General features: G+C 48.0%; 1 protein-coding gene across 7 annotated transcripts in view; it reads left to right on the top strand.

The window, feature by feature from the left end:
- Window positions 1–6,138: 6,138 nt before the first annotated feature.
- Window positions 6,139–15,952, top strand: part of NCALD (neurocalcin delta) — a 266,396-nt gene continuing 256,582 nt past the window's right edge. For 3 of the 7 annotated variants that reach the window (XM_084864605.1, XM_084864604.1, XM_084864613.1), the window contains exon 1: window positions 6,152–6,239. The gene's annotated coding sequence lies outside the window, so the exon portion shown is untranslated. Of the gene's footprint in view, window positions 6,240–15,952 lie in introns of all 7 variants that reach the window. The other 4 variants (XM_084864610.1, XM_084864607.1, XM_084864608.1 and 1 more) reach the window with 3 other exon arrangements.

Below are 15,952 nucleotides of genomic sequence, written 5' to 3'. Positions count from 1 at the left end.
TAACCATTAGAAAAACAAAACTTAATAGCCAAAGTTTTCTGAATTGCATAATTTTCTCCCATAACATTTTCTTCAAACCTCGGGATGCCCTACCATTTGTCTTCTACAAAACCCTTTTAGATTAAACAAAATTATTATGGTTAAATGTATTAGTGGATGAAAATTATTAATTTAAAAATATCACTACTAATAAGAACACTTAGAAAATAATGGGTCACCTAGCCACCACTGTCAAATGTTATTGGTCTGTTTCTTTACATCTGGTGCTTCAGAGATGAAGTAATGCTGTGCTGGCAGCAGGGGATAATCCATTTTAGTAAAAATCTCCCCCACCCAGTGATGTTGTGATTTTTGTGGGGTTTGTCAATTTATCCTTAGCTAGTGGGCACGAGCTATAATTAACTGAAGTATATTATTAGATGTGTATGTAGGAGGAAAAACACGATCTAAATGTCGGGTGTAAAGATATGATCACTGCTGATTGGAGACGAAACAAGAGGCATTTAAAAGAAATAAGACTCTTTTAAAAATATATGTTTTTTAAAACGTGATTTTTAGGGAGAGGGGAATGGAGAGGGAGAAAGAGAGACGCTGTTTGGGAGCCTCCCTGAACCCGAAACTGGGGCATGTGCCCTGACCAGGAATCAAACTAATGACCTGTTGGCACATGGGATGATGTCAACCAATTGAGCCCTACATACCAGGGCAGAAATGAGACCCTTCAATAGAGCTTGTAAGGTGAAGAGGAAAAAAGGTATCTGAGGCGAAATTAAAAAGTCCTAATTAACATATTATCTCAAAGGGAGCCCACAAATTCTGAGGCTCCATCACCAAGAGAAAGACTCCTTTGTTGGGCAGAACCCAGAAAAGATTGTCTGTAGGTGGTTGTGAGGATCCAAGGCACTGTGGCTTCAGTTAGAATTCAGCAGGACATTCACCCCTTCTTCAAGAATCTAGGAAGTTAAGAGTGAGTAAAGCAAGAACATACCTTCAGTAGGCATTTACACTTCACTGTAACACAGGCTTATGTGCGAGTCTCCCCCATTAGACCTTGAGATGAGTGAGAGCACGTACTGAACTTCGCTTTCTGTAAAGAGAGGGCCTAACACTGTGACTGGCATATAAGAACTCGGAGTCAGTATTTGTGGAGTAAAAGAGCTTGTTGAACTTAAGAGGTATTAGGGAGCAAAGAGGTCCTACAGACCTACAGATCTTACCAATCTACCTGGACATCGGAATCACTTATAGAGTATGTGGTGGGTGATTTAAAAAAATATAGATTTAAAAGACATGGAGGGTACACCCCTCACTTCTTCCAAGGAAGACAACCCAAAATAGCAATTAATCAGACTGAATACTTTCCCCCTAAGACTGGGAATAACGCACTTGCCACTTCTATTCATCATAGAACTGGAAGATCTATCAAGTGCAATAAGACAAGTAAAAGAAATAAAAGGCAAAAGAAGAAATATAACTCTCTCTATTCACCGATGCCATGATTGTCTTAAAAGGAAATCCCAAGAAATCTATAAAAAAAAGTTCCCAGAACTAAGTAAATTTATCAAGGCTACAGAATATAAGATCAATATACAAAAAATATCAAATCATATTCCTATGTACAAGTTGTAAACAATTAAAATTTACACGTGTACATGTTTAATAGGACAGGAAAAGAAATACATAGTTATAAAACTAATAAAAATGTGTAGCATCTTTATGTTCAAAACTACAACACACTGATGAAAGAAATCGAAGAAGACTTAGAGGTACTTATGAATGATAACTATTTCATGGGTTATAAAACTGAACACTGTTAAGCTGCTAATTATCCTCAAATTGGTCTATAGATTCAATGCGATCACAATCATAATATCAATAGAAATTTTGTAGATATTGACAAAATATTCTAAAGTATATGCAAAAAGGCAAAGGAACTAGAATAACCAAGACAATTTTGGAGAAAAAAAAAAGGAGCAAAGTTAGGGAATGCACACCACTTGATCTCAAGACTCCTTAGAAACCTATAATTATCTAGACAGAGTGGCATTGACAAAAGGACAGGCGCATAAATCATTGGAATGGAATAGTGAGTCTAGAAATAAATCCACACCAATAGGGTCAACTGATTGCAAGATGATTAAATGGAGAAAAAATAGTAATTGTCTTTTCAATAAAGGTCATTGGAACAATTGGATATTGATAAGCAAAAAGATGAACCTTGATCTATACCTGGTTCCTTATGCAAAAATTAACTCAAAATGGATCAGAGATCTAAGTATAAATGTAAAACTATAAAACTTTTAAGAGAAACGATTTGTGACATGGGATTAGGTAAAGAGATATAACACCATGAGGGTGATACATTAAAAATGTATGAATTAGATTTCATCAAATTTGAAACTTTTGCTTTGTGAAAGACCATGGAAAAGAATAAAAGGACATGGCATGTGTGACCTGGCCAGCGTGGTTCAGTGGTTGAGCATCAACCTATAAACCAGGAGTTCACTGTTCGATTCCTGGTCAGGATACATGCCCGGGTTGCAGGCTTAATCCCCAGTGTGGGACTTGCAGGGGACAGCTGATCAATGATTCTTTCTCATTGTTGATGTTTCTACTGTCTCTTGTCCATTCCTCTCTGAAATCAATTATATATATATACATATATACATATATATGTATATATGTATATATATATATATAAAGACGGCACATATTGGGAGAAAAATAATTGCAAATCACATAACTGACAAAGGATTTTCAGCATACACAAAAGACACTTAAACTCATTAATCAGCAAGCAAATGAACCAATTAAAGAATAGGAAACATTTTGAGAAGGCATTTCAATGGAATTAAATAGGTGACAAATAAACACACGAAAAGATCTCAACATCATTAGTTAATAGGGAAATGCAAATTAAAACCATTAACCACTATTTAATGTGACTAAAAGCAAAACAACAAAAACCTAGAGGTGTCAAGTCCTGAAATGGATGCAGAACAGCTGGAATGTTCCGATGTTGCTGCCAGGAATGCAATTTCCAAGCAGCCTGGCAGTTTGTTTATTTTTTTAAAATTATGTATTTGTATTTTTTTTATTGAGGTATAACTGGCGTATAACATTATATTAGTTTCAGGTGTACAATGTAATGGCAGTTTCTTATATAGGTAAACACACACTTACCGTGGGATCCAGCCATCCCAGTCCCATATGTTTGCCCAAGTGAAATGATAACACTATTCACACAAAATTACAGTAGCTGTATTCATAACTGCCCCCAAATGGAAGTAACCTAAATTTCCTTCAACCGGCGAGTGGATTAACAACCTGTGATACATTCATACAATGAAAAGGAATCAACCAATGATGCACTCTTCAGCACAGATGAATCCTACTTGCATTACGCTAAGTGAAAGAAGCCAGACTTGAAAGGCTACACACTGTATGATCCTACTGATAAGATCTTCTTGAAAAGGCAAAATTATGGAGGCGAAGAGCACATCAGTGGTTGCCAGGATTAGGGTACAGGGGAGGGCTTGACTACAAGGGGCAGTAGCATTGTTGGGGCGATGGCACTGTTTCGGGTCTTGGTGGTGGTGGTGGTGGTTACACAAATATGCATTTATCAAAATTTGCAGAGCTGTTCCTTTAAAGAGAAAATTTTGTGATGCATACCTGTATAAAGAGCATTCCTTGACCTTGTGTTCTTAGAATAAATTCCAAATTCAAATAGGTGCTATGTTCTTCATCTTGACTTGCAAAGCGACTCCTGGGCTGGCCCTGCCATTCTCTGGCCACATCTCACTCGCCCCCTTGCCCGCTGTACTGATGACGCAGCACCAGTTTACTGGAAAAACCTAGCAATGGTTTGTGGTCATGGAGCCAGGCTGCTGCTGCTGGTGTCACACCATCTCAGACGAGGAGCTCACTGTGACCACCGCTGCTCCCAGAACTTCAAGTTGCCTCACCTCCCACCGTGTGCCTTTTGCCTTCCACCTTGGGACTTGCTTCATACTTTCTAAACCCCTGAGTGGTGTCCACTCACATGCAGCCCGGGAGTGCTGACGAGTTCACATTGACCAATGTGAGTAAAGAGCCTGCAATTAAACTCTCCCTTTTCCCGCCACACAGTGCTCTTTCCTGTCACCTCCGGCAGATGTTTGGGGCTTCAGAAGTTTAAAGGGTCATGGCATTACAAACGTTGAGAACCTCTGTACTAAAGCATTACACTGTATACTCTAAATGGATGAATTTTATGCTATATAAATTATATCTCAAGCTTTTCTAAAATATAAAAAGCAGAGATCATTGGAGCAAAATTAAAAATAAAGAAAATGGGTTTTGAGACCTCTCAGAGACACTGCCACCTTCCCACTCCTGCCTCTGACCCACAGGTTCCTGCTGCAGTGCTTACAAGCAACCCTAGCCCCACACTGTCCAACCAGCTGCGCGGCTACGGATCCAGGGCTCCTCACGGCCCACAAACCTTTCTTAGCCCACAGAGCACTGAAACATTTTAAAAAAACCAGTTCCTCATATTTTAAAATGAAAAGAGTCCACATTAAATGTGGATTTCTGATTTCTCTGAAAAAGAAAAACCAAAACCAAAATTAAATGGAAAAAAAAAAACACACAAGAAATGCCCAATGTGGTGGCCACACTGGGCCTGCATTTCCCGTGTAGAAACTCGAGCCTGTCTTTTTGACGGCATGAAGCTCTTCCCCGTTACCCTGGCCACCCAGCCTCAGTCACTTCTTTGTTACGCCATCTGAACCCCCAGGGACATTTGAGTTGGCAACACCTGCTCAGACCTTTCCTGGCCTCAAAAACTTGCTTCTTCTGTATCCCATTGCCTCAGGCTCGGCTTGGCGATTGGCTAATCCCCAGTTTCCAACCCTGGCTGTACATCAAAATCTCCTGGGACCCCAGGAAAAACATCCCAGGCTAGGCTGTACCCTTGACTGGTTAAGGTTAAATCAGAATCTCAGGGGGTGAGGCCTTGGCCTCGCATTAAAAAACAAAACACAAAGCCAGCCCCCTACGTGGTTCCCGTGTGTATGTATGGGATCCATATAAAGTTTTATTATCCAGGAGTGGTTTACTGGCCTCTTCTTTTTTCAAATATTGCCCCAAGGAGTAAACGATTAGGAAATTGAAGTCAGAATCGAAGAGGAGGGTGAACCTTTTACTTGATTTTAAAATCAGAGTTGCAGCTGTTTGGACTTACATGTAACTGTCATCTCTGTTACTAGTCATATTAAAAGGTTTTATAATCATCGTGGCAAACATGGGCAGGTTTTGGTGACTTGTCTGCTTTATGTGGTGTCTTTTTTGTTATTTTTAACCAGCAAACTTTTTTTTTTTTTTTAAACGCTTTTATTGGTTTTTAGAAAGAGAGAAGGGGGGGAGGGGGTGGAGAGAAACATTGATGATAGAGAAACATAGATTGGCTGCCCAGCAAATTTTTAAATCAGTGAATCTAAGTTGCTGCTGAGACCTGCCAGCCTTGGGTTCTGGAATGGAACTGTCGCTGGGGCTGTGGCTTTTTGACAGGTCACCCAAGTGGCCAACATAGCAAGACACAACATGTGCTGGCAGCCACTCCATGGACGTTGGTTGGATGAATTGACATTTGTTCCGCGTATCTCCAGGGGAGATGGAGAAAGATCTGGTGACATCCTGGCGTGGACACCGGCCTTCTCCCGAGTTTGTGTTAAGCCGCCCCTAGACGGCTCCCAGAGGCTCTGGCCAGAGAAAACCCTGGCTGGGCCAGAGCAGCCCCCACTTGTGGGCATGTCCCTCCCAGGCCCCCTCTAACTTCACTGCAACCCACAGGGACTGCAGCCACCACCCTCCTCCCCTCCCCCAACAGAAGCCTAGGAGAAGGTGCTGCGGGTTGGATCTGACCTCCCCACGACCACGGGACACCCCTTGGACCGCGCCAGCGCAGCCAGCCAGAAACCTGGGCGGTGGGCTAGGACAGGGGGCACCCCCCGGCGGCCGCACCGGGGCAAGGTGGGGGCACCGCCTGCACCTGCAAACCCCACAATCCAGCTTGGCTTCCCTGTCTCTTGGGGGAGGCTACCTGTGGGGGGAGGAGGGAGGCTGGGGAGGGGGCGCGGCAGGCGCCGGTGCTGTCCAAGGGGGACGGGCGGAGGGAAGGCGCTGCCGCTGCCGCTGCCGCCGCCTCGCCCGCCCGCCCGCCCGCGGCCACACAGACGCCGGGAGCAGCAGAGGCGGTGAGTCGCAGCGCCTGCCCTCCGCCTCCCCGCGGCCGGAGCGGGTCCGAGGCGCAGCCGGGGCGGGCGATTGGAGAGGGTGGGAGGATGGGGGGGACGGGGGCGCCGGGCGCGGCCGCGGAGGGGACGGGCGGGCGCACCAGGGGCGCAGCGGGCACGGGTGGGCCGGAGAGCGCGCGGTCCCGGGGACCAGTCCCCGCAGCCCTGATCCCCAGCCAGCGCCTCGGAAGGAAAAGGAAGCAAAACCCAAGACCCCGAAGGCGGAGGGCGGAGAGGGAGAAAGGGAGAAGAGAGCAACTTTGGCGAGGGAGGCTCCGAGGCGCGCGGGGCGGGGCGGGCAGGATGGGGGCGAGCTGGGTCGGAAGGGGGCGTCCGTGCGCCTGGCGGCGGGGGACCCTGGAGCATCCCTCCCGGACTGACGGGGGTGGGGGTCGAGGTCCAGGGCGATCCCTGTTTCCGGACCTTGTAGCCGGCACAGAGCCGCCGCAGAAGGCGGGTGCGAGGGGTGGAGGCCCGGGGAGGGGACGTGGGGAGGGAGCGAAAGGCGCGAGTCGACACAGAGGAGGCAGTGGGCTGTGCTTTGCACTCCGGACCTGGAGGATTTGCGTGTCGCGCCCTCGGGGCCTCGGGAAGGGGTGTGCTGGGGAGAAGTGTGAGCGGTTTTCAGTGCATACGGGTTTATTTTTAGCTTCAGAGAAGCAGGATGTGCAGAGGGGGTTGTACGCGCCCGGAGGGGCGGGAGGTCTCCCTCCCTGCCCGCAGGAAATGCACAAGTTTCTTGCTGCAGATGCTCGCCTTAACCCCCATGGCGGAGAAGGAGGGCCATTTGGCCGTCTGAGGATCTCCCTCCGGGAACACGTTCTTCCTGCGGGTCAGTCTGTCCGAGCCCGCGGGCCAGGCGGGCCTCGGAGGCTGGTGCACGCTGTCCATGGGGCGGGACAGCCGTGGGAAGCCCGGGGCAGGGCTGCCGGGTCTTGCTCGCTGAAGAGGAAACCACACCAGCTTGCTGCGGCTTTTCCCGGTTCTGTCTGATTTGAAAATAACAGACTTAAAGCGTTCTCGTGCCAAGAGCAGGCAGGTTTCTCTCACGGGGTTCCTCAGACCAACGGGCGATGCCTGTGATTTTCACTCCAGCAGAAGGAAGCCTGTGTTTTAGGATCAGATGCAGGGTGCAGGGATTGCAGAGAAGAAGGGGGTGTGGTCTGAAGGCGGGGAGCATGGGTGTAGGGGGTGGGGGACACCATCGGGAGCTAAATGCAGACCTGGGGAAGGGCTTTTTCAGGAAGAGGAAACCCAGACGTGCAGATACCCATGGCACAGCCCTGGGAGTCGCCTGGAGCCTCCCTCAGTGAAGCCACTCAGGGTCCCGTCCTACATGCGCTAGGTGTGTGCCAGGAGAGCGGGCTGGGAGGGGGGCACTGCAGCCAGGCGGCTGGGTTTGAGTTGGGACCCCAATAGCTCCCACACCCTGGGCTCCTCACCTCACCTCTCTGTGTCCGGATCTGTGGCCTGGGACTGCTATCTCGGGCTTGTTGTAAAGATAACAGAGTTCATGCACAGAAAGCACTTCTCACAGTGCTTTGTCATCGCGAAGTGCTGCACACATGTGAGCTCCGTTTTTTGTTGATGGTGTTGTCATCAATTTGGTTCATGACCCCACGACCTCTTGCCTGAATTGCTCCAACTGCTTTCACACTGGGCTCCTTGCCTGTTCTTTAAGCTGCAACCAGAGCATTTGTTTTGAAACTAAAAATCTAAGCCTGCCATTTTTGCTTAACTTCCCTCAGAGGTTTTCTGCGGCTTCCAGGATAGGGTGCAGACTCCCTGGGATTTCATGGCCCCACCCCACCCTGTCTCCTCACCAGCCTCCTCTCCCAAGCCTCCCCGAGGTAGCCCGGGCCCCAGCTACTGAGCCTCAGCACCTGTCCTCCTCCCGCCCTTCCTTGTGTGGTCAGCTCCTGTGCATTCCTCCTACTGGGCTCCGGGGACGCTGCCTCCCCTCAGAGCTCCTGGCACCCCTCCCCCAGCGGCCCCTGCCTCATGCTGGCACATCACCCTACACGTGCCTCTCACATCATCACCGCGTATCAGTCTTTCCCGTCTAAGTGCCTTGAGAGATGGCTTGTGACTGTCGGTGAATGTTTGCTGAATGAATAAGCGAACACCAGTCAGGCAGATCTCAGTTCTTTTCTGTAAAGGCAGAAACAGACATGGAGGATAGCAGAGGGGAGGGCTAAGCCAATCTTTACATCTACCGCTCCACAGTAAAAACTGGGCGATATCAAGGAGTCAAAGATTGGTGAAAGGCATGTGGCATACCATCTTGGAACCAAGTCAGAGGTATTTTCTGAAGTGGAAGGGGTCAGACTAACCATGGGGAAACGCAGTGACCTGGGCTCTTTCCTTCCCTCACAAAGAGGCCAGACATCTCAGATGTGGCGGTGGGGGTGAGGGTCGGGCCTGTGAGGAGAGCTGGTGCAGGGGATTTGGTCTGGAGGCGGAGGCGGAGGTCACCAGTGCATGGGCTTTGTGCTCTTCCTTTGGGTGTGGCTTCCCCCAGAGTGTGGCCTTCCGCTTGCCCTGGCATCGGTATAAGGAGACCAGGAACTCCCCTGTCCTCAAAGTGCTCTGTCCGTTTTCGGGCAGTTCGGTGCGTTCTACATGGGCACCTCTGACTGAGGCAGCGTTCCCTGGAGCTCCGTGCCTGGGCGCCTGGGAGCCCTGCAGAGGGAGGTAAGCCGGTGCCCAGTGCTACGGGAAAGCCTCCGAGTCCGGGTCAAGGCTCCAGGGCAGGGACTTATATCCACCTGAGAGAGCACACATGCGTTTTACATGTTTAAAGGGCTGTCAACAAATCAAAACACGAAGAAGACTACGTGATGGAGACCACGTGTCAAATCCTGCCTAGTTCTTTCTAGAAAAGCTGCCATCTGCCATCCTGGAGCTGAGACAATGGGTTTCATTTTGTGTGTCATCTTCGACAGATTGGCAGTGGCTGCCTGGAGAGCTGGGTTGAACGGGAATCCAGGACTCAGTAGGAAGGAGTGCTGTGGTCGGTTAGTGATGTCTGTCAGGGTGTGGGTTAAGGAAGTGGTGGCAGACAAGCTTGGTCCTCCCCATCTCTATCTCTGTCACCAGGATAGAGGGTATCTGTGAAGGTCAAATCCCAGGACAGAGCAGGTGAGTTGAAAATGATCCCTAGGAGAAGCCAGGGAATTTCTCCCACAACAATAAACCATCACCACAGCTGCCATTAGTAGCTTCCATGCAATATGTATGCACATAAGGATCTCCTTTAATCTTTGTGACATTTTTTCAGGATATATTTATTTTAATTAGGACTCAGTTCTGTGGCAACTGTCAAACTATGTCAAGCAAAAAAAAAAAAAAAAAAAAAAGAAGCATTATTTTGGCTCTGATCACTCCTTCGTTCAGCCATACCTGAAGTGTGGCTGAATCCAGGACTCGGGCATCATCACCAGGACTTGATTTCTCTCCCATGTTTCTCAGTTAGCTTTCTGCAGTTCTCACCGTGTTTAGGTCCCATTTTATTTTGGGATGGCTGTCAGAGCTCCAGGCCTTACATGGTCTGGGTTTTAAATCCAGCCAGAAAGAGGGAGCCTCTATGCTGTGTTGCTCACAGTGGCCACTGGCTCTGATTGGGTCTCAGGCCTGTTACTGTGGCTGGAGTTGCACACGTTACTAAGGTGTGGGCTTGGTCACAGGTCTCCTGAGCTGTCATCAGGAGAAGGGCTAGTGGGTTTTGGATTGCAAATCCGCAGACCTCCACCATAGTACTGTTGCATCTCCACTGCATAGGTGAGGGTAGCAGGTGTATGGGCACGCATTAGCTTGCCCAGGGACACAGGGCTAGCAAACAGTGGAGTTCTGATTGGAAACCCACAGTATATGTACTCAGTAGAATTATTTGTGAACAGGAGAATTTAAAGTGAGCTTTGCATGAAGCTCTATTCAATGATTTCTCAAAATATAGCAGACGAACTTCAAGAAGTGTTAAGTACTGTCTGGCTAGATGATATGGGAATAAAAGAAGCAGATGCAGACTTCTTTGGCTGGGTTGTTACTTATGCAGTCGATATTTTTGAGCAGTTTCTATATGCTCAATATCCTGTTTAGCTCTGGGGATATTGGGTGAATAAGAACTAGTCCCTATCTTTAAGGAATTTATATTCCAGCGTGAAAGTGCAAGACACAATTAGGGGACGGGTTGACTGGAGTGAGGGCAATGTAGGGGAATTGCAGGAACAGAGCCCTCTCCGTGGGGACAATGACCTTCTAGTTTGTTTACTGACGGATCCCCAGGGCAGTGCTTTGTGCCAGAGTTCTCGAACACGTTGTTTTTGCTGTGATTAAATACACTCGGCATACATTTTCCATTTCAGCCATACCAGTTAGCTGTGGCATTAAGTGCAGTAAGTACATTCACATTGTTGTGCGGTTGTCACCATCCATCTCCAGAATATCTTCATCTTTTCGAACTGAAACTCCATCCCCATTATGCAAAATCATCCATCTCTTCTGCCTCCCAGCCTGGCAACCTCCGTCCATTCTATTCCGTTCCTATGAATTTGCCTAGTCTAGGTACATTACATAAGTGAAATATCACAAGATTTGTCCTTTTGTGACTGGCTCGTTCCATGAACATCTTCAAGGTTCACCCATATCCCAGCCTATGGCAGAATTTCCTTCCTTTGTAAAGCTGAATAACACTCCACTGCTTGTATGTATATCTATTTCTTTTTCTTTTTTTTTTAAAAAAATATACTTTATTGATTTTTTTTACAGAGAAGAAGGGAGAGGGATAGAGTTAAAAACATCGATAAGAGAGAAACATTGATCAGCTGCCTCCTGCACACCCTCCACTGGGGATGTGCCTGCAACCAAGGTACATGCCCTTGACTGGAATCGAGCCTGGGACCCTTCAGGCCAATGCTCTACCCACTGAGCCAAACCGATCAGGGCTACCGTATATCTTTTTTTATGCATTCGTCTGTTCATGGGCACATGAGTTGCCCCCACCTTTAGGTTATTGCAAACATGCTTTCAATTCTTTTGGGAATATATCCAGAAGAATTGTTATAGTGTATGCTTCATTTTTTGAGCAGCTGCCACACTGTTTTCTGTTGCTGCTGCACCATTTTACATACTCACCAGCAAAAGACAAGGATTCAATTTTCCACATCTTTTACAACACATGTTATTTTCAATTTCTAAAATAATAGCCATCCCAGTGGGTGTGAAATGTTGAGTACATTCTATCGGGATTGAATTCTGAGGGATAGTGGGAGAGTTTGAATTTCATTCAGAGAGCTGTGAGTAGCTATTGAATACTTGCTGAATGTGGCAATGGCACGATCAGAAGGATCTTGACGTTTGAGAGAGGGGAGAGGAGGAAGGCAGAAGGGGAGTTAGGGGCTTATTTTAATTATCCGGATGAAAGAGAACCTAATTGTTTTCTTTACATCTATACAACTGAGGACACGGACACACACACACACACACACACACACACACACATTACAACCACACTAAATGGTATTGGACTTGGGAGGAAAGGTAAATATGGCCCTGAGCTACCTGATGGCCAAGGATTCTTTAGACTAGTTGACAGCTGTTGCTAATAACAATAATGATTGCAAATGCGTTTATGCACTTTCTCTGAATGAGTTAGTGTTCTAAATACCAAGTATTAATCCAATAAATTCTGATAAACCCTTGCAGAGTTCACCAGTCAGGGTTCCCTAAGGTGGCAGATGATACGCTCAAAGGGTATCACTGAAGGAGGTTTGACAAAGGCACCATTCACAAAGACGCCGGCCAGGTTACGGGGAATCAGCAAGAGTGGCTAGCAATCCATGCAAGCCTCTACCCTCCCAGCCCCGAAGCAGTGATGTGAGAGAGCAGTTTCTGGAATTGCTCTTTATGGCTGCTGCCAAATTGTGCCCTGTCAGGGAGGCACCAGGTGAATGAGTCTCCCAACCATTCCTTTCCCCCAACTCTGGTCTTCCGGCTGCTGCCTCCCAATTGGCCAAACCAATGAGAGGCCAGAGGGTAAGAAAGCTTGTGGTGGGAGGGACTACTTGGTACAAAGAGAGAGCCTCTCAGGACCCAGGACTGAGTGGAGGAGGAAGGAGGGCGGGTGTGGAGGGGCCAGCAGAGAGAACCTGGGGCATTACGATGACATTTATTTCACACATACGGGAACTGAAGCTTAAGAGGTTATATGATCTAACCACAATGAGTAGCTAGCAAGTTGTGGAGCTGGGACTTGAACCCAGGAACATTTTTTAATTTTTTTTTTTTTTTTTTTTTTTTTACATGTTTAGTTGGATCTGAAATGTTAGGTTTCCCCCAAACCTGTGTGTTTTGATTCTTTGGGAATAATCAGATTTGTACAAACTTAGCTTGGCTATCACAATGTATAAATGACTGCTCAGAATTTCCCTCTTTTTGCTAAGTCACACGTGTTTCGTAGGTGTGCACTTGAAACTCATGTGAACACGATGTAGGTTTTGTTTTGCTTTATGTTGGAAGTTCCAAAGGAGTTGCCCGTTGGCTGCTTAGACATTAGGGAGACTCTGGGCTGAGAGATGGTAGTTCCCTCGGTCCTGTCCTGGCTGCAGGGGACGCAGCCAGCAGTGGCCAGTGTCGGGGACAGAGCCCACCTCCCTTGAGGCTGGACCGAGGGGCTCTGTGGCCAGAAAAAGCTCTGCGGGAGCCAGATCATTGTCGCCTCCAAATACACGAAGCACTGCATTGGGGACAAGACCTCTTCTGGGGCCAGAACTCTGCTCACTGTGAAACGGACTCGGCTGCTTTGGGCGGCCTCATATTTTCCATTCTAGGCGGTTGTGTAGCTGAAGCCATGGGTGAGAGCGGTGGCTGAGGGCTTGCCACCGCTCTCACCCATGGCTTCATTTCCTGTGGCCACTGTGACAAATTACAGTAAACCGATGGCTTAAAATAGCAGAGCTTAATTTTCTCACTGATCTGGAGGCCAGAGGTCTGACATCAAGGTATCAGGGGGCAGTGCTTCCTCCAGAGGGTCTGGGGGAGGGGTCTGCCTGCCTCTCCCAGCTTCTGGGGGCTGTCTGCACTTCTGGGCTCCAGGTTGCACCACCCCTATCTGTGCCTCAATGGTCACGTGGCCTTCTGTGCTCTGTGCATCTCTGAATGGTACCCAGTCATTGGTCATAGGGCTCATCTGGATAATCCCGGTTGATCTCATTTCCCAATCCTTAATTGCATCTGCAGAGACCCTTTGTCCAAGTAGGTTGCATTCGCCTGTTCCAGGGTTTAGGATGCAGACATATCTTCATGGGGGAGAGAGGGAAGGGGCACCATTCACCCTACTACAGGGCTGAACATTGTACACTGCACCCTTGATCCTCTAATTCTGTCAGGAAGCCCCTAAACTTGATTTACCACCTGGATTCTAGGTTCTTGGACACCGTGGAGGTTTTGCAAATACTTTCAATTTAAAAAATATATATATTTTATTGATTTTTTACAGAGAGGAAGAGAGAGGGATAGAGAGTTAGAATCATCGATGAGAGAGAACCATTGATCAGCTGCCTCTTGCACACCCCCTACTGGGGATGTGCCCGCAACCAAGGTACATGCCCTTGACCGGAATCGAACCTGGGACCCTTCAGTCCGCAGGCTGACGCTCTACCGCTGAGCCAAACCGGTTGCAGCAATACTTTCAATTTGACCCACTGAAATTTTATTCTCATTTTCAACAACAAAGCAAACAAAACACTTACAATCTACCCTCCCCCGTCTCTGAAGTGAAGGGATGAGTCAAAAAACCAGTGCGGTCCCTGCCTAGGCTGGAAGCTTCCCGAGCTGTGCTTCGCGCTGCGGCCCGGGCGGGAGTGAACGGGAGAAAGGGCAGTCGCCGGCCCTGCCATTGCTTCTCACCCGAGACTCTCCCAGCTTCCACCGAGACTGGAATTACTCAGTGGAAGGCGAGACGTAGGAGACTTTAGGGAAAGAAAAGCAGGAGCAGCAGAGGCTCAGGTTTCTAAGCTTTCCAAAAGCCGCGGCTTAGAAGCATGGCTCCTAAATGTCGCCGGCCCATCGGGGAGCCTTTTATGCGTGCGTTTTCCACACCGAGCCCCCGGTCTGGGGCCTGTGTTCACGGGGCACATGAGGCAGGGCCCAGGGTAGCTTTGGCAATTACCTGGCTAATTTGATGGCTATAGCCCATCAAATGGGTGCGTCAAGCAAATCCACCCCCACGGGCATAAATTATTCCGTTTGGTTGTCTGCATTGATCACATTTACGTGGCCAGAGCCCAGACCCATTCCCTCTGAGCAGCGGAGAGGCCGTTGTGATGAAGGTGTGTTTCTCTCTGGGGGAGCAGCTAATTTTGGTTTCTCAGCCACTTTGTAGTTTGACTTCAAAGGAGAAAGGGGGGCGGGGGTGTGTGTGGAAAAAAAGTAAAACGCCTTGCCATTTTATTATGTTGTATATCCCGCTGCATCACTGTCACTGGTTAATATTAACTCTGGATCTGCCGGCTTTGAACACTGCCCCTGGAATTCTGTGATGGTCACAGGATTTAGTCACACCGGCTGAAGAAAACCGTTTGCCTTGCACAAGACGACTGCTTCATTTGTGAGGCCCAATGCAAAATGAAAATGTGGGGCCCTTGTTAAAAAAAAAATTATTCAGGATTTCTAGGTGGTTCAGCAGAACAGAGACCAAGGGTGGAGCCCTTCTGAGCACAGGGCTTTTGTAAGCGCACAGGACACGTGCCCATGCACTGGCCCTGGCCCTGCATATGTGCCGAGGGTGACATCATCTCGCTGACCTTCCTGAGCTCCAGGCATTGACCAGGACAGTGACTGCCCTCATTTGGAGCAGCAAGCAGGCTGGACATCTCTCTTTAAAAAAAAAAAAAATACTATATATATATATATATATATATATATATATATATATATATATATTTTTTTTTTTTTTTATTAATTTTGTTTTTTTTTACAGAGAGGAAGGGAGAGAGATAGTTAGAAACATTGATGAGAGAAAGTCATCAATCAGCTGCCTCTTGCACGTCCCCTACTGGGGATGTGCCCGCAACCAAGCTACATGCCCTTGACCAGAATCGAACCCGGGACCCTTCAGTTCGCAGGCTGACGCTCTATCCACTGAGCCAAACAGGTTTCAGCAGGCTGGACATCTCTTATTGGCCCCTCCATGTCCTCTCTCTTCCTTACCTCCTGGCTGAGGGCCCTGAGAGGTGGATCTCTACCATCGGCATCAACGGCCATCTTTCTCTTTTGATTTCTGGTCTAATTGGACCACAGGTAGGTCCAGCCCACTGCTGGGAAAGTGGGAGGAGCCAGGGTGTTTATTTTCCCATCCCCTCCTGCTGGGTGGCATGTGGCAGAGTGGCTTCTCTGTGTGCAAAGGTCCCAGCTCCTGCCAGATGTCCTCTCCTTACAGCCACCCTCTGAGGGCTCCGTTAGCTACTCCCTCCCCTGGTCCACTCAAACCTAGGGGTGGCGATGACTTCCTGCTGCCTTTGTCCTGCATGATTCTTCATTGCTTCCCTGAACCCTTTCCTGCGGTCTTCCCAATTGCCTCATCAGTAGGACTCCTCAGTAGGACTAAATAGCACCCTCTGTTTCTGGCCTGGGCCCTACCTGATTCAGCAGCCCTTCACCAGGGATTGAGCACTCCT

This window comes from Pipistrellus hanaki (assembly GCF_964339955.1).
Source record: "Pipistrellus hanaki genome assembly, chromosome: 17".
NCBI lineage: Eukaryota > Metazoa > Chordata > Mammalia > Chiroptera > Vespertilionidae > Pipistrellus > Pipistrellus hanaki.
This window is presented reverse-complemented; position numbering and strand designations above follow the sequence as displayed.